Genomic DNA, 14,504 nt, shown 5'->3' with positions numbered 1-14,504 from the left:
TTCATAATTGGTCTTCTCATCATCCAAAAATATTAATTTTATCATCTTCTGTCAGCAGCACTTACCTCTGAGTCTGTGAGGCAATCAAGTTAGCATCTCTGAATGTGTTTTCTTGATGTCTCATCGTTTGCAAAAATTAAGATTAAAGCACCCTTTTTCCCCCAAAAAATGGCGGTTTGTGATATTAAGCCTTGCTGCCCCTAATTGTGGCAAATAATTTCGTATAAATAAATGTATTTTGGAGAACCAAACCTATGTTGGTGGTGATGGTATGTAACAGTTGTGCTAAATATGTTTGGTACCCCAAAAATCACATGTGGTGTTGAAATGGTCCCGAAGCGCCACTGCCCCCCAAAAGTAGCCATTTTAGAAAGAGGTTTTGAAAAGAACCCACTCATTTCCTGCTACTTGATGGGAGCTTTTCTTTCTGGGTAACGTGGAAACGCAACACAGGACACCTCTGTTGTGTACCAGACGAATGAAGACGGCACAGCGAAGCCATAATGTACGGGACAAAAGGAGAGAGGAGGCGAACGCAGACCAAACCCCGGACGCGTCTCTGTGGACTAATGGCTCCCTCTATTAATAAAAGATAAGCAGTCAATTATTGAGCCGTCAAAGTGTCGTTCGGGACGACTCGGGGCCGGGACATGAGGGCGGAGGGGAGTGGAGGAGGCGTGTGTGTGAGGATTTTACGGTTGAGTTTCAGTGTTTCCCGTATCCTCGGGGTCTATGTGTTCCCAGTCTCTCCCAGGAGAACGTGACCTCCCCCGTCCAATTCACCTTTATTATCTTTATCCCTCCGTCTATAACTCGCCTTGTCAGCTTCTCTTCCCCTGTTTTATCGTCTTCTGTCCCTCCCTTTATTTCCTTTTCTTTATTTCTTGTTGTAAAAAGACAAAACTGACTACAAGGTATTTGCTGGCTAAAACGTGTCCCTAAATCAACCTGCAAGCTCTCCCTTTTCCATGTAAACAATTCGGAGAAACTTTTACGTTTGCCTGCTACTAATGGGTTTTGTTTTATGGAGCTGATGTTTTCTTCTTCTCTGGTTAATTGTGCATGCACGTCATAAAAATGCCAACCGTCTGACACATTTTTCGACATTTTGTATTTTCATTTGCCCTTTTGCTGAGGGTGAATTAATACATGCAACTGAATAAACAGATGTTTATCTCTGCATGCGTCAATCGTGATGTTCAATGTTTCTCCTCCGTTTCTTTCTACTCCATCTTTCATGTGTGCACATTCATTCACATTGGCTTCCTTTCATGCAGTTGTCCTCCCTTTATGCCAATTAGGAAGTACCATCGTCGAATCCTGTCTGTATTTCTCTCACCTAATGGCATTCCTGTGTTTGGTGCCGTGGAGGGAAAGCCTCCTCCAGCGTTTCCCCCTCACCTCCTCTCATGATAAAAGCCTGTTGTTGTGAATGCAGAGCAGTTAGAGGCGTGAAAAGGAGAAAGCAGAGCTGTATCTATCTCCTGTCGCTCCGTTGGCCTTCAGAGCTTAATGATCTACTGACACAGATTCAATGAGCAAATATGAGCGTGATTTATAGGAAGCGAGGGACGGAGTTTAGACTTTGCCTCCACTTGTTTATTATTCATAAGCAACAGAGGGAGAATGTGTGTGAGTAAATGCATGTGTGCTTTTATTTTGGATCAATATAGTGTGGGATTTGCTGTTGCCGTGTGCCGTCACACCCTTTAAATGTGTTTTTGAGAAGCAGACATGATGAAGATAGAAGGTCAACGTCCTGTCGCAGCAGCAGCGTGTTAAAGGAATGATTCAGCATTTTGTGAAATACTCTTAAATTAGCACAATTATGAGTATGCCGAATCAGCCGTTAGCAGTATCTGTTTGCAATGTACCCCATGGACGTACAGACAGCTGCTGAAGAAAACTTAAAAACGTGACTATTCTCAGGCAAGTTTGGCGGTTATATAGAGCGTCGTTTTAGTAGGAGAGTTTTAAAACATTTGGGTGAATCGAAACAAGATCAAACATGCTAATTAGTGCGCTTGGGAGGTTCTAGCATTATGTTACCTTTGGACAGAGCCATGCTAGCTGTTTCCCCCTGTTTCCAGTCTTTATGTAGCTAAGCTAAGCTAACCATCTGTGATGGCAGTGGAATCAATCTTATAAGCGAACGCTCAGCAAGTAAGATAATACGTGTATTTTCCAAAATGTAAGTTTTGTAAGTGAGGATTTGTGTGTGTGTGTGTGTGTGTGTGTGTGTGTGTGTGTGTGTATGTGTGTTTGTGTGGACACTGCACTTCAGCACACATTCATTCACAGACTCCCTCTCAGCTCTTGCTGTCAAAGCCGCCCTCTCTTGACAGGCCTATTTTAGGGCTCCGTGTGTCCTGAGCTTCAAAACCAATACACACTCTCTCACGCAAGCATGCACGCACGCACACACACACACGCACGCACGCACGCACGCACGCACGCACGCACGCACGCACGCACGCACGCACGCACACACGCACACACACCCCTTCCAAGTTCTGCTCTGTCACTTCACTACACCGTCTCCCCATCCAGCCGGTAAATCCCACATCTGAATATTGCATGAGCAGCTGAGCGCTGGAGAGCCCCCGGCACACGTCTGAATAATGGGAAGGAACCACAGCTGACTGATTATAGTGTGTGTGTGCGTGTGTGTGTGTGTGTGGTACAGTTCGACTGCTCGGTCTGCCTCTTGGACCTTTTTAACCTGCTACAACTGCATGTGTTTCTGACACGTTGTTCTCAGGGTGTTAGCAGGCCTGTCATGTGCGGCTCAGTGAATGAATCCTGCTCCCAACACTGCAGTGGATACGGGTCAACTCCCAGCTATATGCTAATGTGCTCGTTTTAGACTGAACATCTTAAAGGGAAAGTTCAGTCAGACAGAAAAAGCCTCCAAAATGATTAAACAGTTGAATCAGCACCTCACAACATCTGAACATTATGACCCTCCTGAAGGTTGGATTTATTGCAGGACTCTTATTAATATTAGCAATATAACAAGAATGAAACGATTGAAAAATCAGGCCGGATCATTATTATTGATGAATTAATATGAAGGCGGTACTTTAATGTTGTCGCTGGTCAACGTCGAGCTAATTAGAACTACTTCATATATGTTTGGTAGTGTAATGCCCAACAATGAGTCATATTTTTGTTCAACTGATTGAATATTTTGTATGTGAAATCTTAATTTGAAAAGTAGCTCTTGCTCTTAGATATATGTCGTGAAGATACAAGTACATTTACCGTATCTCTTTGAAATGTAGTGAAATAGAAGTATCATGTAGGATAGATTGAAGTACATCAAAATTGTATTTAAGTACAGTACTTTGTAACCGTAGTTTGGTACTTGCCACGACCGGAGCGATGGAATCATCACATGAAACAGAAAATAAAAACTTATGATCTATAGTCTCACCTATCGCAGGTAAAACACTCAACATGTTGCTCCTCCGGGTCTTTTTGCTGATGTGGCCTCTGGTCGGTTATTTTAGGGACACATTTGCGCTCTTGAGAAAGTCATCCATGTTTAAAGAAGCAAATCCAAATCGGTCCCAGATTCAGACAAGAGAGCATCTTAAATCACTTTATTGCACTTGTCAAGGATGAATAAAGCGTTACTCTGTTAGGAGCCAGGAGAGGGTCGTCCTCCTTCTGACATCCCAGATAAACCACAAATAAATCACATTTCCTCTAACTAACAGATACAGCTGTCTCTTTTGTTCATACAGTTGATGTCTGAATGAGGGATGTTGAGGGCTGAGTCCCTGTCGGGTCATTCGTGAGGAAAGATTGTTACGTCCAATCAGAGTCACTGTTTGTTCTTCCTCCTGTACCTCTGCTTGAGTGTGTGTGTGTGTGTGTGTGTGTGTGTGTGTGTGTGTGTGTGTGTGTGTGTGTGTGTGTGTGTGTGTGTGTGTGTGTGTGTGTGTGTGTGTGTGTGTGTGTGTGTGTGTGTGTGTGGTGGGGGGCATTGGTAATAAGTACATTACTCATATAAGCTACTGCACTTAAATACAATGTTGAGATTCTTATACTTGAGTAAAACAATTTCTTAATTTGTCTCCATAAAATAACTCTTACCTGTTGATACTTTAACGCGACTACAAGGAACTTTGTGTGTATTTTATTATTCTGACTTCCGGCTTTAGTTTTCCTCATGTCCCTTTCTTCTCTTTTTCTTTATTATACCTTTATTTGTTTTTATAATACACACTAACTTTCCATGCATTGAACGCTGGCTTCATAAATACCTGCAATGATTGGTTCAATAAGACCAGTACATGCACAGGAGGCTCTCAGATCAGCTGGTTGTTTTGTGCTCTGTTGTCCTTCTTTTAACTCCTTCAGTATCAAAACCACAAGGGCTTCAACTACAAACCAGAAGAGTAATCCAGAATATCATAAAGTCCATCGGTGAATAAAAACAACATTTCCTGCCGGAGTGTTGTTCTTGCATTCCTGCTGTGAGTTTGCTTCTCCGGGACGGGCCAGTAATTGGGAGTCGAAGGCGAGCAGATGTCGGCGCGTGAAACCGAAATGCTGACAAAGAATGTCTGGCTGTCAAATCTGGTTTTTTGCGCCGTCGAAAATAAATCGTTGCATCGGGCTGTGACTGTGCAAATGCTGCTGTCTTTGTGTTTCTGTGGTCTCACACTCTTTCATTATGTAGCTTTCACTTTCTTCGTCTTACTCACCCTTTCATCACTTTCTGCTTCGTTTTCCCTCCTTTTCTGTTGTCGCTTTTTGTTTCTTCCCTCTTTGTGTGTGTCTGGTCTCTCTACATATACAATCTCACCCACAAACCCGGAACCTCATGGATGTTCGCTGATCTTGGGGATGTAGGACTGGCGGTTTGGAGGGGTGGGGGGGGGGGGGCAGCCTGGGAACTGATCCAGCCCAGGACTCTCCATCCTCAGGCTTCCTGGCATCCCGCCCCGTGCCTCACTCCACCAAGATAATACCAACCCCACAGGAGGGAAGAAAAACAAGAAAAGAGTGCCCGATCATCACTCTAAGCCTTTTTAAACTTGAATCTATTCATGGCTTTTACAAATTCAGCGCTTGGCCTCGTTCTTCTTATGGGAATACAGAATAACAATTACGTTTTAGTGTGCAGATTTAACCTGAGGGAAAGTAATGCGGCTCACAGGAATAACAACAACAACAACAACAACAAAGCAAAGATGAAATGTATCTGTTTTTTTCTTCGATCATGCAATTCATAATGCATATCTTATGTGTTTAGATTATGTTTACGCAGTGAGGCCATCGTGTGGTTTCCTGTTGTGCTGCCCTTATTAACAGCAGGACAACACTCACTTTTGAGTCAAGCTGTCATGACCTCGGTGGTGAAGCCAGCGTTGGAGAAGAGCCTGTGAAACGCTGCTGATGATAAAAATGTTTGTTGAGGTCAATAGGAAAAGTTCCCTTCCAAAATCTGTGTCTAATTTCTTGTACATGCGAAAACAGTGTCACATCAGTATGCAGTCCATAAGCTACGGTACAGTATGCTTGAGAGACTCGGAGCTCTTCTCGCTCACCTTTCCCGTCTCTCTTCACTCTGAAATGCTCGACAAAGCAGAAATGTCTTGAAAGAAAGAAGTCACTCGTGCGTCTTGTTTATAACTTCATCCTCTGTCTGAGACGTGCGGTGGAGAAAACGATGACTGCGGTGTTACAGAAGGTGTTGGTATGGCATGTCGGTCATTCCAGCCTGGGTGTGTGTGAAGCGTTTTTAGAGTGGGTTGCCACAAGCGCTGACGTTTAAAGATGTGTGTGTGTGTGTGTGTGTGCGCATAGGGGGGTATTTAAATATCTGGAATGCAATATTCCTCTAATGTTTGCGCCTCAGGTTTCAGTGTGGGCCTGTCGTGCGCTGCTTCTTCTTCCTCTACCCTCTTTGATCTCAAAGCACCCACAAAGATCTCCTGTCAGTATTTACATGCACACTGTATGTCTACAGCAAAGTGTGCGACAGGTGCGAGATGTCTCCTCACCAAAATCTCACTGTTAGGTTTGACAGGTTGCGAGGAAGAGGCCATGTTGCCTCACCAGAGAGGGAGACACAGATGAACGGACTGCACACCTCGATGGAGAGACGAACACGCAGCAATTAAAATCACATCGTGAATGTTCGGCAGCTCTTACAAGGGCTGTAGAAAGGTTTATGAAGCCTATCATTTGTTTGCATCTCTACAGAAAGTTTATATGCAATAGAGAAAGTACACTATATACTAAAAATACTATTTTTTTTGTTCCCCAAGGCCTCTATGGGTGCCAGTGGCACCTCCCATGTGACATGTTTAGTTCACTGACAGGTGAAGGATCTGTGGTCTGACAGTAAAGTACTTCTTCCTGCAGAGCTGCAGAGTTTCCGCTTAGTCTTTCAGAAAATGGCGTCTCTTTAAATCAAGTAAACTTTCTGCAGCTGAGGAGTTGTTTTCAAAGTGTCTCTGAAGGCTTGTTTTCACGTTGTTTCTTAGTGAGTCACAAAGTGAGAGTTTGAATCAGACTGACAGAGAGAGAGAGAGAAAAAGATGGACAGAGAGAGAGGGGTTGCTGGTTTTCCAGAACCCCCAGAGATGTGAGAATTTAGGTCACTTCAGCTCATCCAACATTAATGCAACTGGGAAAAATATGAGCTGCATGAGGGGCGGGTCTAGGCCGGGTCAGGGAGATGATGTTGAATACTAAACATGATTATTTGCAGATGTCAGATTAGAGAATGGATAAACACACACAGCAGATGTTTCATTTAAACACATATAAACAACAAACGCATCCCACTCTCTCCTATTTATTTATTTATTTTTCAGGGACAATGCACACTAATCACCAGTTGCACTGTAAGTGAGCCAGAGTTAGCCAGAGAGGCTAATTTCCATCTGCTGTTTCAAGGCAGCCTAAAATAACAAAATCTCAATTTTATCATTGTGTTCAATCACAAGCATTCAAAAAGAGATTGTCAAACCCAAACTGAAACAGGAAGACATTCATGTAAAAATAGACTTCAGGGAGTAAAAACAGCAGAGAACCTTTCCTGTCCTAGTTAATAACCACCAACAGAGTCTTCAGTGGAAACATTAACAGAAACGTTACAACAGGACTGTTGATATTTGGACGATTGTCTGGTCTAAGGAATGCCCAGCATTACGAACAACATGAGACAATGAAACCGGAATTGGACACGTTTTTGTTGTTGTACACGGTTACAAATGTACAGGCCAGAGGGAGCGACGTAATGGTGAGTGACGTATCCATTTCTGGTCTTCGTGCCTCCTCTCGGGTACTGGTACTTTCTGCACCATGTTTGCCATCGTCATACTGAAAGAGTAATCCAGGCAGAGTTCGAGGAACATTGAAGGGAAATGTCATTACTTACATGCCAAACACAGCAGCAGTTTCTTTGAACAGCTTTGGGAATGAAGCATCCGTCCATCAACCTTGGGCCACAGTCACTCCAATGCCATACTGAACTGGGGTTTCCATATTTTTGCCGCTGAGCTGTATAATTATTTTTGCAATCGCAGAGCTTTCGGAAGTCCGTCATCTTTTTTGTAAACACAGACGGAATAAAATTGCAGTTTCCAAATGAATTACTTTGGCGATTGATGTCAGTTTGTTGCAGTTAGACTGCAAAAAGAGAAACCGTAAAAAGAAAAAGCGACGACATGAAACGGATACACGTGTTGGTGAAGCGCGTGACTCTGTTGAGCTGAGCCATTGATGCTTCAGCTCTCCTGACTGAGACTGTTGATGTCAGAACAGAAGAAGTGCATCAATATGATGCACATCAAGTCCACTCTTAATGCATTCCAGCCTATAAACAGATTCAGCCACTCACACACACTGTCTGACTACGCTCTGCTTTATACATAACTGATGGTTAACCTACATCAGAGAAGGAGAATATAGAATTTCCATGGCAACCCTGGAAATGAATGCAGTATGTGAGCAGCAAACCAATAGTGGTCAGTTTGGACCCAATCATTTGTTTGCGTCACATTAACAAATCCCAAAGCGCCCAAAGCCTTTCCCATCAGTGCTGAGTTCATGTATGGGTTGTGTGTGTGTGTGTGTGTGTGTGTGTGTGTGTGTGTGTGTGTGTGTGTGTGTGTGTGTGTGTGTGTGTGTGTGTGTGTGTGTGTGTGTGTGTGTGTGTGTGTGTGTGTGTGTGTGTGTGTGTGTTTGTTTTTGTGACTGCTTTATGTGCAGCATCTGTCGAATTACTGCTAGTCTTGTGTTTCAAATATTAGAGGTAATCAGATCCTTGTGCTCTTCTTGGTTTGATCTGGACTCAGCCGGCCTGTGTGGTGTGGTCACGTCGAAGTGACCCAGAGGTCGCTGGTGTGAATCCAGGAGAAGATCCAAATGAGTAAAAGTTTAGAACCTCTGAGCGACAGAAAACAGAAGTTTGCTCCGTCTAAAGAAGTAGAGTTGGATAAGAAGTTTGATATCAATCTCAGGTCTCTGCATTAAGTATGAGTTAGGAGGCAGTAGCTTAGCTTAGCATAAAGACGAGGAACAAACCTGGCGATCTGTCCACAGTTAAAACATTTTTTAAAGCTCACTCATTAAAAGAAGTGGAGTGCATTGACCGAAATGCAATCTCAAAACCCATCAGCTATCGTCTGCTTTAGCTTGGTGGGTAACATGTTTGCATTGAGCAGCATTCGTGTGTCGTTTAGCATCGTAGCATGCTGAAGTTAGCATGGACGAATTGTACCAAATTACACCCAAATCTGGCTTACAGCTGAAGGGAAAACTATGCATCCCAAACATGGATCGAAAGCCATGCCAGTTCACTGTGTGTAATCTAGGAAAGAGCAGTGAGTGCTGACTTTTTCTCCACAGTCACCAGACCACTGAACATACTGGGGAATAATTGAAAAAGCTAAATGCAAAACTTACTGTCATTTCACCAGGTTGCCTGCTTTGGGAAAGAGCTGAAATAATGTGGATTAAGATATGCCAAAACATAAACAATTGATGCCAGACAGTACAAACTGTGGACATTGAATATAAAATCGGACTCTCAGGAAACACTCAAGACACATTTTACACGATTGAACAAGTCCAGATCAGATGTCAGATTCAGGACAGAACAATAACAGTGAAGTTGCGGAAAAAGTGCCAAAGTATAATAATCTTCTCTGCCAGCTCAGCCAGGCTGAGGTTTGTGAAAGAAGAGGGAGCGCTGGAGGGTCAGGAGGGTCATGACTGCTCTGCTCTGAAATGATTTTCATCTCCTGCTGCTCAGCCTTGAAGTGTTGTTGAACATTCCAGTGTCGGCCTGAATCCAATTTCAATTCAGCAGATTCAGAAAATTGGATTTCCTTTCAGAGACGTATCCCATCTCTTAGGATGATATTGAAAGCTCTTTTTTTCCTCGCTGAATTGCAGTTTCTCTATACCGGCACCAAAGCAGCACACCGACTGTCCCTCAATACTACAGAGCACTACAGTTGAGGGACGTGACTTTAATTAACAACTCTGAACTCTGTCCCAGCGTGACATGTGATCAAAAAGAATGCATATGGAAATATACATTCCATTCTCGTATAATTGCACTGTGTTTATTGGTATGCACCATTCACCGAGCCAAACTCATTGTATGTGTAACGTACATGGCAATGAACAGTTCTGAATCTGAATCCTCTGGTTCATCCTTTGCTCTGTGGTCTGAGCTTCAAACTCAAACAAACAGTATTGCTGCTGTTGGGTAACACTTAGTATCATCACTTTAGAATTTAGAAGTGCAGACTTATTTCTACTTCTTTAGCTTAATAATGACGCTTTTTCAAATCACTTTTTTCGCTCAAATGTCTTGAACATTTCTCCATCTTCAGGCGGAATACCCATCGTTCATTCGAGTATCAAATAAAAGCCCTCCGATCGCTCCTCTCATGACATCTGATACGCTATTAACTCAATTCTTACATGGTGTCCAAGCATCTATTTTGAGAGCCTCTGTGTGTGGGTGAGGCCCGGGGCAGAAGAGCAGGAAGTGGCAGTGTGAAGTATGTAAATCTCATTATGGATGCAGCGTGCTGCGCGGTGCAGCGGGGCTCCCAGTGTTCGGTTGCCGGACTCTCCTATCGACAGAAGGAACAAATCCAGAAACTGAACCTGAGATGTTTATGTCATCCGACCTCCACAATGTCGACATCTCTTTTCTCCTCTCTGACCTCACTCTGTTGCAACCTCACGGAAAGCAGTTCTAGATTTTAAATTTAGATATTTAAATAATATCGACAATGTTTCACATTTACAGTAGCGATGTCAAGAAATCAGTAAATGTTAGCTGTTAATGAAAACAGAATAAAACGCACCCAGAAATAGAAAAGCTTTCTTACAATTAAGTCCAATAGTTTTAAGATCTTGTCTGTCTTGAGATCTAATGTTATTATCCGTGTTCCTCGAGTGTCAGCATGTCAAGAGACAAACAAATCAATGAGTGTGAATGTTCACGGGTCAGAGTCAGGTGTAGGGTGTCACCTCCTGTAACCCAAGCCTGCACCTCCTCCTCTCTGCTGATCATGGCTCTTCTTGTTTTCAGCCAGATTGTGACATTTTCTTTCAGCATGTTGCACATCAAGAGTTGACGATCCAGAGATGAGTCGTCATTTCAAATTGTCAAAGCAGCTGTTTGCCTTCTAATCCTAACCCTGTTTCAAAACCTTTACTCTGGTTGCCTGTTAGTTTTCATATTGATTTTAAAGTTTGATTGTTTGATAAGGCGTCAAATGACCTGTTTTACCTGTTGTTACATTCCGCCACTTAAAGTAGAATTAGTGGCTTTTCTCAAAGCATTTGATTGATGTGGTGGAACCATTAAAAAAAAGAAACCATATTCCCCTTAGTGGCGTGGAAGTATAAAGATGCACAAGAAGATAATCAGTACTTCTAAAAGTTAGCTACAGTGGGAACAGCAGCAGGTGCGATAGCAGTAAAGTAGCAGAGACTCATTACGTTATGTTTAGCTTCCATCCATCTTACGGTTTTCTTTACAATGAACAAGATTGGCGATCAGCACAGCAGAACTGACGCGTCTGCGATCTACACCCTGTGTTCCCTCTGCTGTGTGTTTGCAGCACGTTGTGTTCACCCGTCTCTGCATCAGTGACACCAAAACAAATTCCTGTTGGTGTGTTGTTCGCGGCAGATGGAGTGATTGTGACTGTGCTATCACAGCGCCCTACTGGGCCTGTCCCCCCCCCCCCCCCCCTCTTTTTGTTTTTGCCAGAGCATCTGTGCTGAGCGGGCCACTGGATCAGGATCTGGCAGGGCCCCGCTACAGGCGGCGGGCCGTGTGTTTCAGCAGACCACAGTCTGCGAGGGGACAGAGCAGGGAACCGGTTGCTTTGCTGCAGCGCCAAAACAGCCGCTGTGTGTCTGCCTGTGTGTCCGTGAACACACAGACAGAAGCTCAGTTGCACAAATGCATTAGCCCGAGCGAGTCCGCCTCCACTTCAGCTCAGAGTGTGAAAGGGCAGCAGATGTCGAGTGAAAGCGCAGCACTTGACTGCATTGTTCTGATGTGTCATTCTTTGTGTATCAAAGAAGGAACGGAGAGGAGGTTCACGTACTGCTGATAACTTCTCACCGCCAGATGTTTTTGAGACACATTCCAGATGTTAAAAGGATGTAAACCCACTCTTCTCTCTATGCATATGTGATGTTGTCGGCGGAGTGACTCCATTGATGTCAACAGAAGGCGTGATGTACAGTCCTAGTGTGTAGATGCTCACGAGTCTCTTAAGTTTGTAATGAGCTTTCTATCGTCTGCTGCATGCCATCCGGTCTGCTAAGAACGCTGCACAGCTGTATCTAAGAGATTCAAAGCAGGCACGCCACTGTAATATCACCACTCCTTTATCTATGAGCAAACAGCATCAGCATTGATTCGTTGTTTGGTATTTGATCCCTTTAAACTATTACAATTCAATATGACAAAACACACACATGATGAAGGCTTTCTTTTAAAGTCGATACATGTATTTTGAATTGTAATGTTGAATACATGTACAACGTAGAAACGCAGCGTTCTGAGAGCAGAACGGAACTACAACTAAAAAACGTTACTCGGGGTAACGGGGACAACCGTATTGTACAATCACACTGGGTCTCCAGCCAATGAAATGTGTTACTAAAATGTAAATGAACACATCCCTCCAGTGTTATGGTAATCCAATACACCTGTAAACTACACAATAAACGTTGTCTTTCTCTCTGTTTAACCGCAGACGGTGGCAGCAAGTCACCTCTCAAGTCGCCGTGTGTGCGACTCGAGTCCAGGTCGCAGACTCGAGTCCCCATCTCTGGGTGCATTATCATTCCAGCTCAGTGCAGCCGTTGAGCGATCTGTTCGAGAGCAGTGCAAGCAAAACCGTCCTGACATTACCCGTCCATCTGTGTCGTCTGTGTATTTGTGGGAGATGATGGACAGACATTAGTGGGTTTTAGCACAAGTTATTCTTCTGCTGGGGGATTTTCACCCTCCGGATTAAAAAATTGCCGGCCTCCATTTGCATTTGTTCCGAGAAAATGTGTGCGGAGTGTCTTGAATAACTTCTGGATATGTGTGATTCAGTGTTTGTATACCTACCAAGTGTTTATACTTCATTCTGTCCTTGAAGGCATTTGTGGTGTTGCACTCATTCGTGTGAAGAATGAAAAAAGGGAGAGCTTGAGAGATAAACTCAAACCCTGTCTGTTTTCACAAGGCCAATCTTTTGTCTTTTTTTTTGTGTCAAAAAGTTATTAAAAAGTCTGAAAAGTGTCGGCTGCAGACCCCACCTGGTCCCGCAGTTGAAAAGCGTGTTTCAAACGCTGTCGGACGATCCGCAAGTGCTTTGTTTGAAGTGTACCGACGCTTTGAAAATATGGCAAATCCTTTCAGAAAGCCTTTTTCAACAGAAGATCTTATGAAACCCTGGAAATCAATAGATTTTTATTATGAGACAAAACAACATTTCTTGGGAAAATGTTACCGGTGTGTCCATAAAAAAAATAAAAATCCCCCCCACTCTATCTCAGGATTTTATGTCACCAACCAAAGTGAAATGGGTCAGCACAGATGCTCTTACAAATGAAGTGGTGTTTTATTAGAAATATCATTTCAGTGCTGTTCCTTTTGGGCAGACGAGCTACCGCAGCGCACACACAGCACTTGTATGACAAATCCATTGTGGGGGATGAAAATGTGACTTCTCAGCAGAGCAGTCTGCGTGGCAGATATCATTTGGCCACCAACGCAAACCAACATCCAGCCACCTATAGCATATCTGAAATAGATGGTGCTGTGGGCTCTGGAACCAATGGGGTAGAATACAAAACGCGAGTAACAAGAATACTGGGTATTGTCTGGGCCAGAGCAGAAGACAATGCCGGCCTTCATTGGCTTGTGTCCATTGTGCTTGAGATTTCTTGGGCTTGGCTGAAGAAGAGAAAGGTCTTCATTATTCAGCCTACCGGAGGAGGGGGGGGGGGGCTTCTTCAAACCTGCCATTGTCATCGCTTCTTCTCCCTGCGTCTCGATATTTCGCCGTCTCTCGAGGCTGATTCATGCAGAGACGTGCAGCGTTATGTCACTCAGCACACTGAAAGCCTCTCGACTTATTGGTGCTGCTGGTTTCTTTAGTGTCCGTCAGTGTTTTGCCTCCAGTGAAGTTGAATTACACGCACGGTCAACTCCGCAGTCCGCTCACTAAATGACGGGGGATATTGGTGTATTGATGTGGCCTCTCTCCGCTCAGCGCCGAGAACGTTTCTTTCTCCTCCGGCACTCGTGGCAGTTTTGAGCCACAGCTCTGTGTGACAAGAAACTTTCACTGTTGAACGACATCCAACGGCGTGTAGCTGTGCCCCTAGAATAATTTAGGAGTGATGTCATTCCACCGTTAAAAAGAAGCCCAAGCAGAGCTGGATGATGAATGGTGTGACTGGGCCTCCAGATTGTGAGCCTCTTCAGAGCAGCTTCTCCTGAATGTTTCAGTCAAAGGAACCAAAGACGGCCTCAAAAAAGCCTTTCGTCTTTTGAGGAAGTGTCTCAAAACAATCGTGACAAGCTTGTTAAAGCAGCCCCCCCCCCCCCCCCCCCCCCCCTCCTACCACCACCACCATGTTGTGCTAACAATACCCCCCTTCACGGCTGCTACGCCACCATCCTGCTTCAATGTCTCTATTCAGGCCCGTCTGCTGGACCACTCAGACAAAGTGATGGTAACAGATGATTTAGCTCAGTTCACATTGAGATAGTCTAACAAGTGCAGGAAGTTAGAAATGTTTCTGGTCTGTGGCCAGTTCTTCCGCCGTCGCTCCAGTGACCAGTTTAGTTTTAGTTTTTTAAAGGTGGCCCACTGGCTGCCTCATAACCTAAAGGTCATAATGTTTAATTACAATATTGTATATAAATAAAGAGCACAGTTCACTCTGGATTTTTAGATAAATCCACCCACTAGTACCTTTTTAATTTCATCATT

At 43.9% G+C, this 14,504-nt stretch overlaps 1 protein-coding gene across 1 annotated transcript in view; it reads left to right on the top strand.

The window, feature by feature from the left end:
- The window catches only part of pacs2 (phosphofurin acidic cluster sorting protein 2), a 44,315-nt gene that overhangs the window by 13,501 nt on the left and 16,310 nt on the right, over positions 1–14,504 (top strand). The gene's annotated exons all lie outside the window — the stretch shown is intronic.

This window comes from Melanostigma gelatinosum (genome assembly GCF_949748355.1).
Source record: "Melanostigma gelatinosum genome assembly, chromosome: 16".
In the NCBI taxonomy this organism is placed as follows: Eukaryota; Metazoa; Chordata; class Actinopteri; order Perciformes; family Zoarcidae; genus Melanostigma; species Melanostigma gelatinosum.
Note: the sequence above shows the minus strand (reverse complement) of the source record. Positions and strands in the feature narration are given on the sequence as shown.